The sequence below is a fragment of the Podarcis pityusensis genome, assembly GCF_964106645.2.
Source record: "Podarcis pityusensis genome assembly, chromosome: 7".
NCBI lineage: Eukaryota > Metazoa > Chordata > Lepidosauria > Squamata > Lacertidae > Podarcis > Podarcis pityusensis.
The window spans coordinates 27,879,580-27,892,970 of NC_138031.1; the positions used below are offsets into that span (position 1 = coordinate 27,879,580).

A 13,391-nucleotide genomic window follows, 5' to 3' on the forward strand; every position below is an offset into this window, starting at 1 on the left:
GCGAGGGGCAGATGGGGCTCTTCAACCTGGGAAGGTAGTCCATCTAGGAGAAGGAAAACTTTGCTCCCAAACCTCCATTGCCTTGCGGGGTATCTTCGGGAGATGAAAATGCTAAGAGAGTAAACTCTACATAATGGAGTCCCTCAGACAGTTGGGTGGCCACTTGTGCTCCTCCTTCAGGCAACTCCTGCAGCCATCTGGTGCCAAACACATGGCTAGGCTTTCCTTTGGACCACATCACTGAGGCTGAGAGGGGGGTCTTGTCATCTGGGCAGCCCAGTACCTCCATACACACTGCCCAGGCTTGTGCCCCAGGGAGGTCATTTAGGTGTTGTTAACACAGCAATTTGACTTCACCCCTGGAGGCGCACCCCATTGTCTCTTGAGGCAGATGAATGCCAACAAGACTGATTGAAGTTAGTGATTGAAGTCATGGTGATTATTTTCAATGGGTCTACTCTGAGTAGAACTAACATTGGCTATAACCCTTAGGCTGCAGTTCTATACTTACATTGGATCAAGCACTATTGAACTCAGTGTGCCTTACCTTTGAGTAGACGAGTATAACATGACACAATTACTTGGTTTTAGTAGTCAAAATAAAAAAAATTCTTCCAGTAGCACCTTTAAGACCAACTAAGTTAGTTCTTGGTATGAGCTTTCGTGTGCAAGCACACTTCTTCAGATACACTGAAACAGAAGTTGCCAGTCCTTCTATATAGTGAGAAGGTGGGGAGGGGTATTACTCAGAAGGGTGGTGGGAATGGGAGATTGGCAGATAGCTGAGATGAGCCTGCTGACGACTCTTAACGACTGTAATAGGTCTTACAGGAAAAGGCAAGGGGTGAGAAGGTGAGAAATGGCTTAGTCATGTATAATGGGATAAGAATCCAATGTCTTTGTTCAAACCAGGTCTCTCCTATGGCAGACCAACACGGCTACCTATCTGTAATTGGTTTTAGTAGGAGGCTTCCAAACATATACTCTCCATACCTGATCTGGAAATGGCTGATTCTTCTGGTTTCCATCTCGTATTTTAGTGATATTTTTATGGAATTACTGGAGCTCAGATTACTATGTGTATGTGTATATGCCTTTCTTTGTATGTCTTGTTGGAGTTGCAGTCTCAAATTCTGCTAGGTGAGAGCTCTAAAAATGTCAGTATTCAGTATCATCAAATAATTGTTGACATTGTTAAGGGGGTAGTCCTCAGTGATGTGGTTGTGACCAGGGGCATAGGAAGGGGGTGCGGGGTGTGTGGCCCACCCTGGGTGTCACCCCTGAGGGGGTGACAAAATGACACACTGTGGGGGGGGCGGCACTTACCGCGGGGTCTGGCCTGCAGCGTGCCCAAGCCACACATCTCTCCTGGGAGTGACACGGTGCTCAGGGCCCCACAATGCCCAAAATGGCAGCGTAGGGCTTGTGTCCGCCAGGCGGACTCCATGGGCAGCTCACCGCGGCACCCTCATGGGCGGATCACCACGGCGCCCCCATGGGCAGTTCGTCCCGCCCCTGCCACTTCGGGTGCCGGAGCAGTTAGGTCCACCCCTGGTTGTGACACGTACTTCTGTATTGTTAGTCACATAAAAAGGCTATGCAATAGACAATGTGAAATCCTGTTCAGTAAAGCGATAAACACGGGCAGTTCAGAACTTGGTATACAGAATTGGCAGTCTTGGCCTTGACCGCAATTTATCATTTTAAATGATAAACTAATTAATCTGCATGTTATGTAGGGCTGTGCCATTGATCTAAGAGCTTTAGATTCATCTGTTCATTTGATTGTGTGCAGAAATCTGCTGTCTCTGAAATCAATGAGGATTTGGTTTGGGTGCACACAACAATATGTGTGAAAGCAGGCTCTTGAACTGGGGGCATCATGCTTAATTGTTACTCTTGAATACTCTGTGTCCTGATTTGGTTGGTTGAATGGATGGTTAACGCCATCGCAAAGAGTCAAGTCATCCTTGAATGTTTGTTACACTCGAGTTTGTTCAACGATTGGGCTTAAGAGTCAATTTTACAGGGTAGATTGTCTTAGTCTGCTGCTGCAGAGCAAATCTAGAGTACTATGGCAACATAAAAAGTAATTCATAGTAGCATGAAATCGGCAAGGAAGGAGTAGCTACCAGTGTGGCAGTGTGGGTGGCTTCCCAGTGCTGAGGTTGCTGCCAGTAGACTGAGAGGGGAAAGTTGGCATGGCACAGTAGCATTGGATTGGCTCTGCTGCTGAGCCTGCGCTATGCCAACCTCCCTGCTGCCTCACCCCTCTCCTGCTTAGTTACGGGCAGCAACTTCCATGTTGGGAAGCCAGATAAGCAACCCCACTCCACTGACTGCTGCAAGGAAGAACTTGCCTCATCAGAAGGATGTAGTGAACAGGGAGGATATAGGTCAAAGTCAACTACCTGACTGATGCCAGCCAGAGCATTGGGAGGCAGACCACTCTCTAACAGTGGCATAATAGCCAGGTTGAGGAAGGGGGATTATTAAATGAGAAGAAGACTCTCGTGTTCTTCTAACCAGCTTTAGTGAGGGTGGAAATACCACATTATTCTACTTATTTGATGATACCTAGTTATTTATTTAATATATCTCTTCCTTGATGGAAACCTTGAACTGGTTCGCATAAAATAAAATAAAAACCTCTTGAAGATGGCACTTGTTACACATTTTTAGAATAGGAGATAATACAAGGACAAAAGAGGAAGAAGAATAAGCCTAGTCATGGTTCTCCCAGCATGTTTCCCCTGTGTGCTCTGAGGCTGGTGGGTTGTGTGGCAAAATCATGTTTGCTCTTTTTTTGCTACAGAAAGGAGTTGTGGGTCCATTAGAAAATGCGGATGCTGCTGTTAACATGCATGATATATGGTGCAATAACAAATTGCAGTGCCATGAAACATAGGGGCAGGCAATGACTTGGACTGCAGTGTCCATAGATCAGTATTTCATGTTCTTCTGTAGATTTGGCAACCTGAACTTGCTTGTAATCCCTAATAATAAATAAGAGACTTTAGGAGCATGGGCAGGGTTTGGCTACTGCACATTTCCAGCAGTGGGAGAAGAGAACTACTGGGAGAGAAACTGCCATGTCAAGTTACTGCCATTTTGCTTTTCTTACAACCTGTTGGCTACAGTGAGAGGCGTGCCATTTTTGTGGGAATGCCAAGGAAGTGAAAGGACTTTGGATGTAATGTGTCAACACCCACCTCTCCTATTCCCTTCCATATCTTATTATTCCGCTACTCATCCAGAGGAACATCTGTGCTGGTGGAGTTTTTTTACTGACATGTGGGCTTGCAGTGATATAAGTGTCATTCCACCATCATCCTGCCTTCTCTGCCAGCAGAGCAGCACATAAACTCTCAGCCAACTTCTTGGTGAGGCTTGGATTACACATTTATCAAGTTAAAAATACATGATGGGAAGTTTAATTCCAGAGCCTTGCAAATCTACAAAAGTTATTAGCCCATCTGTCACCTTGACTTATCATTCATTTTTGAAATTAAGAAATAGCCCCCGTCCCCCAAATTTCATAAAATTTCAAAGCCTAGTTGTCTGGAGGTAATTCTTATCAGAGTTGATCAGATGTGTTGCTATTTTCTAGCCCAGTGTTTGCTCCCCGGTTTATCACAGTTGCATGAAAGTCAAAATTCCATAGAATCCTCATAAATCTATATCATTATAATTAGATGTGCTGGTGTCAACCCCTGTAGGAGTCAATATTAACTGAAAATCCGGTAGTTGCTGAGAGGTCACATCCTTAACTTTCTGTGTATGCAGTGACACCTACTTTTAATTAAACATGGTTAGGATTGAGAGCTTTGCTTCCATTTCCCACCACAATGTTATTTCTGTTGTTCCGCCTTGCATATACATCATTGGTAAATACTTAGGAGCAATCCAGTGAGATTTTCAAAGCAAGCCTTGCTTTTCTACAAGCAGTTCCTTAAGTGACTTTAAACTTCCCCTTTTAATAATCATGGCAGTTTAATTGCTTATTATGGAACATAACACAGTGGAATCAAAACCTCTGAGAAATGCTGTCAAAAATGTAGAATTTTCTTCCCCGTGGCAAACAGTGGCTGCAAACTTCCTTGCTTTTCACTGCTAACAGACTTCACAATTAATGGTCTTCTGTTACTGAATTGCTACACATGACCTTTCTAGGTTTCTGCATTTATCTAACACCCTGATCCCTATGCATATTTAGCAATAAATTATCTGTGTCAATTTTAAAATTGAAGTTTTTTCCAAGTAAAGTATGTTAAAGCACATTTAGCTGGAAGTAAGTCTCACTGAACTAAATGGGACTTAATTCCAAGTAAAAGTCTGAAAGCTATGTGTGCGCTTTTGAGCCACTATTTCTGTTAGGAATAAGTATGGAGAAATTGGGTTAGCAACACCCCTCTTCACTTTTTGGTGTGTTATTATTAGGACGTTGGGATGCTGAAGTATTCTAATGAGAGCTTATTAAAAACCATCCCAGGAAACTCAAAAGAAGAAGTGAAGAATATCCTGTTTCTTATGAATTTTGGAGCATATTAACTGTCTTCATATTGTTCTTCTTCATGCATTCCACCCTGAGATGGTAGTAATGCCTGTTAGAAGGAACTGTGCTCATTATTGGACCTATTCTCAAATTTTGAAGTTGAAGCTGGTTTCCAAAATGATTGGAAATGGTTTCTTGATTCTGGTCCTGCAACATTGTTCTTCTTGACCAGGGGCTCAACTCTCGCTATCCATGATCTAGTCAAGTTTGCACAGTGTAGTTGCACAGTGTAAAGAAGTACTTTCTTTTCTCTGTCCTGAACTGTCCAACATTTAGCTTTCTTTGTTGGCTGTCCATGAATTCTACTGGTATAAAAGAAGGAAGGAGCTTTTCTCTGACCACTTTCCCACACCATACAAAATTTTATGTGTCTTCTATCGTGTCTCCTCTTATTTGCTTTTCTCTAAAGTAAAAAGCCCCAAACTTTTCTCCTAAGGGACTTGTGCTATCTCATTGATCATTTTGGTTGCCCTTTTTTTCCCATCTCTACAATAGTCTTTTTGAGGGGACATGGCTGGAACTGAACACAGTATTCCAAGTCTAGTCTCAACATTCTTTGTATAATAGTGTTATGTTATTGGCAATTTTATTTTCACGTCCTTTCCTAATGATCCCTAGCATGGAATTTGCCCTTTTCACAACTGCCTCACTTTGGGTTGAAACACTCATTATGCTATCCACTAAGACCCCAAGGTCTTTTTCCTGGTCAGTCTCTTCTCTGTTCATTTTTTTTTTTTAAAGCAATTTATTGGGTTTTACAATAAAAATAAACATAATAAACAATATAACATTTATCTTAACATATTTTCACATTTTCTTTGGACTTCCTCACATCTCCCGCTCCCACTTTCATCGTTGTAACATTTTGTCAGCAATTTATCATCTTATTTAAATTCTTATATCCCTTCTATATTTCATAATCTTATAATTCTCGGAAGGAGCTAAATTTTCACAGTCTTACTTATTTTCTTAAAAACTTCTAAATTTAGTGGTGCTCAGTTATTTTAATCTAGCATCTTATTTAGCATTCACTCAAATTACAATACTTTTGTAAATAGTTCTTAAATTTCTTCCAGTCCTCCTCAATCCTCTCTTCTCCCAGGTCACGGATTCTGCCGGTCATTTCAGCCAGTTCCATGTAGTCTATCAGTTGTATCTGCCATTCTTCCAGTGTGGGTAAATCTTGAGTTTTCCAATGTTTGGCGAGAAGTATCCTTGCTGCTGTTGTTGCATACATAAAAAATGTCTGGTCCTTTTTTGCCACCCCTTGGCCGACAATACCCAAAAGGAAAGCCTCTGGTTTCTTAGTGAAGGTATATTTAAATACCTTTTTCAATTCATTATAAATCATTTCCCAGAACGCCTTCACTTTAGGGCAAGTCCACCAGAGGTGGAAGAACGTTCCCTCACACTCTCTACATTTCCAACACTTATTATCAGACAGGTGGTAAATTTTGGCAAGTTTGACTGGGGTCATATACCATCTATAAATCATTTTCATTACATTTTCTTTCAGAGCGTTACATGCAGTAAATTTCAATCCATTACTCCACAACCTCTCCCAGTCCTCAAACATGATATTATGCCCAATGTCCTGTGCCCACCTTATCATAGCCGATTTAACCATTTCATCTTGTGTATTCCATTTCAACAGCAAGTTATACATCCTTGAGAGTACCTTAATCTTTGGTTCTAGCAATTCTGTTTCCAATTTCGACTTCTCCACCTGGAACCCTAGTTTCTTATCATTTTTAAAAACTTCTTTAATCTGAGCGTAATGTAACCAATCTCGCACTTTGTCTTTCATTTTCTCCAAACTCTGCAATTTCCAATTGTCTCCATCCTTTTCTAGTATTTCCCAATATTTTGGCCATTTAGCCTCCATATTGGGTCTTTTTCGGGCCTTGGCTTCCAAAGGTGAAAGCCACCTTGGTGTTTTATTTTCCAGCAAGTCTTTATATTTTGTCCAGACATTAAACAATGATTTTCTGACAATATGGTTCTTAAAGGCCTTATTTGCTTTAACCTTGTCATACCATAAATATGCATGCCATCCAAAGGCATTGTTAAACCCTTCCAAATCTAACACATCAGTGTCTTCAAGAAGTAGCCAGTCTTTTAGCCAGCAAAACGCTGCGGCTTCATAATACAACTTTAAGTCTGGCAGGGCGAAGCCCCCTCTTTGTTTTACATCGGTTAATATCTTAAACTTAATTCTGGGCTTTTTGCCCTGCCAGACAAACTTAGAAATGTCTCTCTGCCACTTCTGAAAGCACTCCGTTTTGTCCAAAACCTGAAGTGTTTGAAATAAAAACAACATCCTTGGCAATACATTCATCTTGATTGCGGCAATTCGGCCTAACAAAGAAAGTTTCAATTTTGACCAACTATCTAAGTCTCTCTTGATTTCTGTCCAGCATTTTTCATAATTGTCCTTAAATAGACTTAGATTTTTTACTGTTATGTTTACCCCTAGGTATTTTACTTTTTTAACCACATTAAGTTCCGTCTCATTCTGAAACCGTTCTGACTCTGTATCAGTCAAATTTTTCCCCAAAACCTTAGTTTTCTGTTTATTTAGTTTAAATCCAGCCACCCGACCAAAATCATTAATCAATTGTAATACTCTTTTCGTACTAGGCTCTGGCTTCTGCAAGGTCAAAACCAGGTCATCTGCGAAAGCTTTTAATTTATATTGTTTTTGACCGACCTGAATTCCTTCCACCAACCGATCCCCTCTAATCATGTTCAATAGCACTTCCAGAACCGAAATAAATAACAAAGGGGAAATAGGGCAACCTTGTCGTGTCCCTTTTTCAATTTTAAACTCTTCTGTAACCACATTATTAACTATCAGTTTAGCTTTCTGTTCTGAATATATCGCCTCAATCCCATTCTCAAAACCCCGTCCCACTCCCATCTCTTTTAAATTTCCTATCATAAATTTCCAGGAGATATTGTCAAAGGCCTTCTCCGCGTCTATAAAAATTAAAACTGCTTTTGTATTTATATCTGTTTGCAAAAGTTCCAAAATGTCAATAATGTTCCTTGTATTAGCAAACAGATGTCTACCTGGGAGAAAGCCGGCCTGGTCCTTGTGAATTACTTCATTTAAAACTTTTTTAAATCTATTTGCCAAAATGTCTGCAAATATTTTGTAATCCACATTTAAAAGAGAGATGGGACGGACTTCCGGGTTGGCGCCATCGCCGAATGGCGGACTCCCTCCGAGCTCCGGAGGGAGCCTGCTCGGCAGGGGCTGGGTCCTACCGCACCGGCGATGCGGGGACCCTTAAAAACCACGGCCACGAGGGCCGTGGACATGGAGACTCGGCTGGCACCGTCAGCGCCCTCCCGACTCGTGAAGGAGCCTTTTTAAAGGCTACGGATCGGGTGCCGGGGAGAAGCGTGGTGCTTTGAGTCCTCTGCTATCCCTGCCGAGCGCAGCCGCATGCCATCCGGCGGAGAGCGCTGACTTCTTCCATTGAAAATTCGGACTTTTTAACAACAACCCGTGAGTAATTTGGAAACTGGGTTTAAAAGGAGGAAAAAAAAGAATTTCCTTTCGATTTGGACACGAGCGGGGGGGGATCCAAAAAGGAAGTCAGTCCCCCCCCCTATTGTAAACCTTCTAAGACAAGGACGGGGAAACCAAGGTCCAAAAAGATTTGTATTGTTGATAAAAACTAAGAATTCCACGATGGGAAATTATAAGAACTGTGCTGGAGGACGAATTGAGGGAGAAGAAACGTAACCCCCCCCCCTGGGAACCGGGGTGATTGAAGAGAGAGCCTGGTGAAAAGAGTCGGAGATTTTGACAGCTGTCAAAGTAGCTGTCAAAGTCGGAAAGCAGAGAGGATTTTATTATGAGAACTTTGCTGGCTAAATTTGTTACAATTTGCTACAACTTTTTAAAACTTGGATACAAAATGGCGAAAACATGGATAACAATCGGACTTTTGGACTAGAGAAAACAAAGTTACAACAATCCCCCTAGAGGAGTTTCGGGACATTACAAAGATGGTCGTAAGTGGAAAAATACCATTGGAATTTTATAGAACTGGTTATCTTCTGGGAAAGCTGCAAAACGGAAATAATATTTTGTCTACAGGGTGTACAGCTAAAGGAGACAATAGAATTTTCTATTGAAGAAAGGAAGGGACTGAACGCAAGTTTTTGTTCCTGAATAACAATAATCCCTGCAGACTTACTAAGCTTCTGAATTAGAACGTTTCAGCAGCGGAACAAGAGGAAACTGGACTACAATTTGGAAAGAACAATGGGGGGAGCTTTATTAAAGATCTGAAGCTAAGTGTTTTAAATAATAATTATGAAAGGAAAAAAACAAGAAAAAAACCAGCAAGGAGTTGGGGGAAAATAGGCGATTTATGGATTGTAAGAATTCCAGGCGGATAATATGGTTTGGTGGTCAGGGGGAAATTAAACCGGGGACAGAGGGGGAGAACTAAAATCCAAAGGCTTGTCAATTTCTTTTTTTTGAACTGGTTTTGTTTCATCTATTATATCTTTTATTTCTTATTTCTGATATTTCTATTATGTGGGGTGTCTTTATTATTAAAAAAAAGGGAAATTGTGGAATAAAAATGGGGTGGGCCCTGGGAAAGAAATTTTTGGCTTTTTATCAAGGGTATTGATGAGGAGTGTAGAAATTTTAAATTCGAACAATGGTCTAAACAAATTAAGTTTTTAATCAGAATTGAGAGCTTGTGGAGCCAACAATATGAAACAGGAATATGATAGGGGTGGGGGAAGGGGGGAGTCCCAGAAAGTGGATATATGAAAATAAGGTTCTGAATGTATCTTAACTTTTTACTTTCTGTATTTTTGAAAATTTTAATAAACATTATTTAAAAAAAATAAAAATAAAAGAGAGATGGGACGGTAGTTCTTAAGTTGTGTCTTTTCAGCTTCCGACTTTGGTATTAATGTGATGAACGCTTCCTTCCACGACTCCGGTGCCCTCTTCCCCTCCATAATTTCATTGCTGACCTCCATCAAAGGTTGTATCAAATAGTCTTTTAATGTCTTATAGTACTTGGAGGTCAGCCCATCTGGTCCTGGGGATTTGCCAAGTTGCATGTTCTGGATGGCTTGTTCGATCTCCTGTCGTGTTATTTTAGAATTCAGGATTGTCCTATTTTCTTGTGACAATTTAGATAGTCCGTTTTTTGCCAAAAATTGTTTAATCTCAACATCGTCTTGCGGCCCTTGGGTGTATAATTTTTTGAAGTATCTCTGGAAACACTTTCTGATATCCATTGGATTCTGGATGTTTTTTCCGTCAACCTCTAAGTTTGTAACAGTATTTAATCTTTGTCTTCTCTTCAACTGCCAAGCTAGCAGTTTTCCACATTTATTCGCCGACTCAAACGTTTTTTGTTTCATTAATTTAACCTTCCATTCAATTTCCTGATTTATCAATTTAGAATATTGTGTTTGATAAAGTTTAATTTCTCTCAGAGTTGGCTGTGACTTCGGATTCACTCTTAATTTCTTCTCTAATTCTTTTATTTTATCCAAGATCTTATCTTTTTTCTCACTTTGTATTCTTTTCTTTACTGCATTCTGTTGTATCAAGAATCCCCTCATTACAGCTTTGCTTGCGTCCCAGATTATTCTTTTTTCCACCATATTATTCATGTTTATCTCAAAGTAATTCTTCAAAACTTTTTGGGCCTTCTTGGTAATTTCCTGATCTCTAAACAAATTGTCATTCATCTTCCATCTAAAGGATCCAGTTGGTAATAGTATCATATCCATCTTTACTGCATTATGGTCGGAACAGGTCTTTGGGCAGATTTCCACTTTTCTGACCTTAGGTGCCAGGCCTCTAGAAATCCATATTTGGTCGATTCTTGTCCAGGTCAGTTGGGCTTCAGAAAAGAATGTTCCCTCTCTTCCTAGTGGGTTCTTTGTCCTCCAGATGTCAATCAAATCCATATTGTCTGTCATTTCAAAAAAGGTTTTAGGTAGTCTGCCGTCTTTTGTGACATTTTGACTTTGTGACTTGTCCATGTTAGTTGATACGACCCCATTCATATCTCCCATCATTATGATGTTGTTGTAGTCCAGATAATCCAGCATTGTGTCCTGCAGCTTCTTGTAAAATTCCGATTTCCCTTCGTTAGGTGCATAGATTCCTAATATCAGCAATTTCTCTCCTTGATGTTGTATCTCAATTGCCAAAATTCTTCCATGTTCATCTTTAAATAAGAATTTAGGTGACAGGCTCTCTTTCGCATATATCACCACGCCTCTCTTCTTAACTTTGTCCGACGATATAAATTCCTGGCCCAATCTTTTATTTATTAACACTTTTCTGTGGAGCCTTGTCACATGTGTTTCCTGTAGGCAAATAATGTCCAATTGTTCTTTTTTTAATATATGAAATATTTTCTTCCTTTTTTCCGGAATGTTACAACCATTAATATTCCAGCTCAACAGTTGCAGAGACATCCTGAATTATCTGGTTATTTTTCAAGGGGTGGTATCTTGTTCTCAGGATCTTCAGGTTCCACAGGTGCTGGTGTTGGTACTGGCGTTGCCTCAGGCCCAGAAGGTAGTTCAATTCCTTTTTGAAGGTCCTCTCCGTATGTAGACAGGAATTTGTCTCTCTCTTCCAGTGTTCTTACTTTAACCTTTCTCCCTCTAAAGGTAAAAGATATTCCTTGGGGAAATTCCCACCTGAATGGAATTGCGTTGCTCCTTAGTAGTTTAGCAAGTTCAGAATAGGCGGCTCTAAGATCCAGCAGTAGTCTTGGGATATCTTTATAGATTTCAATTCTTCTATCCAAAACCTCCAGTGACTTTACGAAATGTAGGCCCAAGATCTTATCCCTTTCCTCCTTTGATCTCAATGTTATCAAACAGTCTCTGGGCCTCTCCTTCTTTATGAATCTTCCAAGTCTGAAAGCTGACACGATTTTAAAGTCCTTTTCTTCCAAATTCCAGAACTTGGAGAATTCTTTGGTCAAAAACTCAGTTAGATGTCCTTCTTCTGCCTCTTGTAATGATCTAATCCTCAAGTTATTCTCACGATTTCGCAGTTCTATCATAGAAAGATAAATCTGATGTTCCCCAACTTGTTTAGTGAGTGGTCTTACCTCTTGCTCTAAATTTTCTAATTTTTGTCTGGTGTCCTCAGCCAATTTCCGATTTTCTGCTGAGGCCTCCGTTAACTGTCCAATTGCTTGTGCATTCTGTACCACTTGTGTAGTTAGTTTATTTAGACATTCTGTATTTTTGTCAATCTTTGCTGATTGCGCATCTACTTTCTTGTCCAAAGCTTCCAATTTTTCAAAAATTTTGTCTAGAACATAATAGTGTTATGTTATTGGCAATTTTATTTTCACGTCCTTTCCTAATGATCCCTAGCATGGAATTTGCCCTTTTCACAACTGCCTCACTTTGGGTTGAAACACTCATTATGCTATCCACTAAGACCCCAAGGTCTTTTTCCTGGTCAGTCTCTTCTCTGTTCAGACCCCATAAGCATGTATGTGAAACGATTTTTGGCTGCAATGTGGATCCTTTTTCACTTGCCTGCATTGAATTGCACTTGCCATTTTACTGCCCATTCACTTGATTTGAGAGATCCTTTTGGAGTTCTTCACAGTCTCATTGTTTTAAGGACTCTGAGCAATCTAGCACCACCAGCAAACTTGGCCACATCACTGCTCACCCCTAACTGTAACTCATTTCTGAACCAGTTAAAAAATATAGGTCCCTATACAGATAATTGGGGAACTCCACTTCCTCACAGCTCTCCATTTGGAGAACTGTTCACCTATTCCTACTCTGTGTTTCCTTTTGCAATGTCTCTTATTCCATGACTGCTCAGACTACTCAGACTTTGGTGAGATAATTTGTTGAAAGCTTTTTGAAATTCCAAGTATGCTATGTCAACCGAATCACTTATGTTGATATGCTTGTTGACACCGTTAAAGAACCCTAATAGGTATCTTGTCAAAAGTGTTTTGAAAGCCTAAGTATATGATGTAAACTGGATCAACCTTATCTATATACTTGTTGACACTGCTGAGTGAGATGAAGGAACCGACCTGGACCCTGTGATCGTCATCATATTTGGGGCCAGGAGGTAAGTTGTTCTTCAGGTCTGTTGGCTGTCCTGGGGGTTTGGCCTTCCTCATAACAACTTTGGCATATAAGGCCAAATAAGTCACAGTTGGAGGGGAGGTTGTAAGCCTCTGGCTGCCCCTTGAAGAGAATGGGGTATCCCATTAAAGGGATCCTGGAGGGGACACTCCTATCTGGATGCCCAGTTGGGGCTAGGGCCATAGCACTCCTCCAAAGGCAAGTTTGGGGTGTCTTACCAATTTGATGTATGTCATAGCACTTCCTTGCCATTGACTCAGACTCGTGGAAATCTTCCAGCAGGCAGACTTCCTCATGGAAATCCTCATGGAAATCTTCCAGCAGGCAGGCTGGATGAACCAGGTTCAGGGCTGTCTCAAGCATATGCGGCGCCGGGATGCAAAGATCTGCCCGGCATCCCCCCCCTCCCGGTTGCCCAGTCCCAGGTACGCAGGAGGGCAGAGCTGGCCGGCTGCCTCAGCATCTCGCTTGCTCAGTTGCCCCTGAACTCGTGGTGCAGAGCCACCCGCAGCAGAAGAGCCCACTGCGACACTCCAACCGATGGGCGGCCTCTTCTCTAGACCCAACTCTTGGGCCCTGGACTCTCGGCCTGGCGCCCCTGAGAGCCCGGCACCCGGGTGCCCTGCACCTCTAGTGCCTAGGGATAAGACGGCCCTGACCAGGTTACGCCCAGTGCCTAAGCCTAAGCCATCTGTAATCA

The 13,391-nt window shown here is 41.3% G+C and overlaps 2 protein-coding genes across 8 annotated transcripts in view; one reads left to right on the forward strand and one right to left on the reverse strand.

Moving 5' to 3' along the window:
- LOC308481342 (uncharacterized protein) overlaps positions 1 to 13,391 on the reverse strand; it is a 97,089-nt gene that overhangs the window by 58,166 nt on the left and 25,532 nt on the right. The gene's annotated exons all lie outside the window — the stretch shown is intronic.
- Positions 1 to 13,391, forward strand: part of MMP16 (matrix metallopeptidase 16) — a 188,700-nt gene that overhangs the window by 4,168 nt on the left and 171,141 nt on the right. The gene's annotated exons all lie outside the window — the stretch shown is intronic.